This window comes from Carassius carassius, chromosome 1, assembly GCF_963082965.1.
Source record: "Carassius carassius chromosome 1, fCarCar2.1, whole genome shotgun sequence".
In the NCBI taxonomy this organism is placed as follows: Eukaryota; Metazoa; Chordata; class Actinopteri; order Cypriniformes; family Cyprinidae; genus Carassius; species Carassius carassius.
The window spans coordinates 4,923,966-4,927,306 of NC_081755.1; the positions used below are offsets into that span (position 1 = coordinate 4,923,966).

The 3,341-nt window shown below is 44.0% G+C and overlaps 1 non-coding gene across 1 annotated transcript; it reads left to right on the forward strand.

Moving 5' to 3' along the window:
• The first annotated feature begins 1,286 nt into the window (after positions 1-1,286).
• On the forward strand, positions 1,287-1,358 carry trnak-cuu (transfer RNA lysine (anticodon CUU)). Its single transcript has one exon. It is a non-coding gene; the product is annotated as a tRNA-Lys (tRNA).
• The last annotated feature ends 1,983 nt before the right edge of the window (positions 1,359-3,341 follow it).

Consider the following 3,341-nt stretch of genomic DNA (forward strand, 5'->3'; position numbering starts at 1 on the left):
GAAGCTGATTAATTTACTTGTGATGCTGATGAAAAGTGCGATATGGGAAAGAAGATTGGTGGTGAAAAAGGACAATGCTTTAATTGATGTATGGAATGTGTTTAGGAGAAAAGTTGAAAAATATGTTGGATGTCTGTTTTATTATTTTAAATTGGAGGAAGCGATTGATGTTTTTTATAATATTTTTACTCAGGAGGTGTTAAAGGTTTTCAAAGAGCTGGGGATTGAATTTTCATTTTTAAAAGATTAAACTATTTAATGACTTCTTTTTTAAATGTAAGTAAGATGTCTGTCAATTCAAGATTTTAGGAATTTTTTATGTCAAAGAAAGAATCCTATGTACTTTGTATGTGAATAATTGATATGTATGTTTGAATTGATTAATTTCTTCAATAAAAAAAAAAATAATAAAATAGGCTAGCGCATTCGGCTGTTAACAGAAAGGATGGTGGTTCGAGCCCACCCAGGGACAAAGGAAGCTTTTCAGAGCCATGTCGGCAAGCCCAGAATTTAGCACACGTGTCCGCTGACGCATGCGTGGAGCAGCGTCCGTAGCCCCTATTGAGAGTGAACAGCTTTGCGAGTCGTCTTGTGTTAAAAGAAGACAAAGGGTGCTAAGTGAATGTTTGTGTCAGCTCAAGTTTGCTGTGGCGTGTACGCGGAGTGTTCGTGTTTTGTTTTCCGGGTGGTAGAGGCCTGTGTGTGAAGGGAGGTCCTGATCAAAACTCCCTCTAGGAGCGCCACAAAATGCCACCAAAATGGCTTTCCAGTCATATGCTGTCGGAGTTTGCAAACGGTATTCACACAGCGAGACAGAACTCCATACCTGGAACGTTTGATGAGTTGGCTGAACTAATAGCCTTTCAGGCTGTTGAACAAGAGCTCTGCTCGTTCAATCTGTATTCCCCAGCAACAGGCATGGCTAAAACAAACAGAGAACAGTTTAAGCATGGGGTGTCCAAACTCTGTCCTGGAGGGCCCCTGTCAGGTAGAGTTTCGCTCCAGCCAGCTCCATGAGACCTGCCTGGAAGTTTCTAGTCTCCGTGGTGAGAGCAGGATCAGCAGCTTCAGGTGTGTTTCTTTGTGCTTGGAGCCAAGCTCGGCAGGACAAGGAACCTCCAGGATATCGTTGGGACACCCCTGCTCTAAGCCTACCGCTAGGCTTAACCCCAACCTTACCCGCGAGATGTTTTGTCAGCCTGTGCGAGAAGCGAGGCTCTGTTTTGCGCATGAAATGTTTGGCACTTATCAAAACAGCGGTCAGCCTTGGTCGTTTGACCACCGCCGCCCGGCTAGCTCAGTCGGTAGAGCATGAAACTCTTAATCTCAGGGTCGTGGGATGAGCCCCACGTTGGGCGTGCCCTTTAGCTCTCTCTCGCCCCTCCCAAGGGGTGTCATTCTCTTGACCTCAGTTTGCTGACGCAGGCTAGTGCTGCAGCTAACCTGTGAGACGCGCCCAGCTTCAAATTCTTTTGTCACCTTTACCCATAGGAGAATACACCACCAGTCTCTGTGGCGCAATAGGCTAGCGCGTTCGGCTGTTTACCGAAAGGATGGTGGTTTGAGCCCACCCAGGAGCGATGGAAGCTTTTCGCAGCCATGTCGGCAAGCCCAGAATTTAGCCTGCGTGGAGCAGCGTCCGTAGCCCCTTTTGAGAGTGAACCGCTTTGCGAGTCCTCTTGTGTTAAAAGACAAAGGGTGCTAAGTGAATGTTTGTGTCAGCTCAAGTTTGCTGTGGCGTGTTCGTGTTTTGTTTTCCGGGTGGTAGAGGCCTGTGTGTGAAGGGAGGTCCTGATCAAAACTCCCTCTAGGAGTTCTAGGACTCTTAATCTCAGGGTCGTGGGTTCGAGCCCCACGTTGGGCGTGCCCTTCGGCTCTTTCTCGCCCGGACAGCTTCTGATTGCGAATTCCGTTTTTCTGTGACGGTTTATTGCGCTTGAGTGGTCAAAAAGACACACCATTACGTCATAATGCCCAACTGTGCTTACGTGTTGAATAAATCAATACAATAAATAGAATTAAATCATTTGTTTGAAAACTGGATGTGTATCAGTAAATTGGGTCCTTGCATTCAGTGCGGCAGCCTAATTTAGACCCTGTCTGTCATTCATTCAAAACAAAGAAGAATACAAATAAAAACACTGCTTTGAAAAGGAACAGTTCATATCTGTGTAACGGATATGCAGGTCATCGATTCATTAGTTCTGAACTAATGAATCACGGTTCGTTGAATCTAAAACAATGCAAACCTAACACTTTTAGATTTTGATTTCAGGCATATAAAATGAAACCTTTTTACACTAAATGCCTGGCCTGGCGCCAGCCTGGCTGGATTTAAATTATTTACGACACAGGATGAGACATTCCAAAGTCACGTGAGCAGCCTCAAAGGAGAAACGAACTCTCCGTACAACTTACATGTAAGTCCTTAATAATATGTATTTTGAGTATGCTTGTGCGTTGCATAAATGGTTAATCCTTGTTTTGTGAAGAGTATAAGTGCTAACTTCTGATTTGGAAATGTTCATCCTAATTAATGTTCCCAAATAGAGCCCTGTTGGTAACCCTTCCCTTCCCCCAAGTCATAAAGACTTTATGACCTCATCTGGGAGAAACAGGGAAGCCAGCTCTCGCTGGGATCTTTTATAAGGAAAGAGAAAAGCACCTTTTAAAGGTATAGAATGTATCTCTTTTTGGTGCATTAGATGTCTCCCCATATCAAATTGGAGTATCTGCAGTTTTTTCGTGTGTTAATCAAACTTTAAATCTGTGTAATTCTGCATTTGAATGTAACTTCATGTTTTGATCATTTATATATGTTATTTTTGGTATCTGTTTAATCGTCATGCTTTGACGGACTCACTTATATAAAGGAAATTAATGAAAAATGTATTAATCTGGAATTACGAACTTGCTAGAATATCACTGTTGAAATCTGATAAGCCCTAATTTATTAGGGTGGGTGTTGCCCCAGAGACAAAGGAACTTTTTCCCGCTTCAGATCGCGGACGTTCATTGGTTGTTCATGCGAACAGAGGCGTGAACCAGTTGAGCTATAAAGGACTGACCCAGGAAGCACCTCCTACTCTTACCTTCTGCGCGCTTGCCCTTTTCCTCTGACCCTGCTCGTCCCTCTGCACTGCCTTGGGCCGCCCTCCTATCGCCGTCCCTCTCAGCACAGCGGCTGAGAGGACAGCCTTTTCATGGCTCCTCCGGGAGCGTTTATTTCTTTTGTTTTCATTTATTTTCATTACTAAGTTTATTCACCTATTCGCCTCTCCACACGAGGAAGACGAATTCTGAAACATTGCTTTCTTTGAACCTTCAAAACTTTGCGCGAG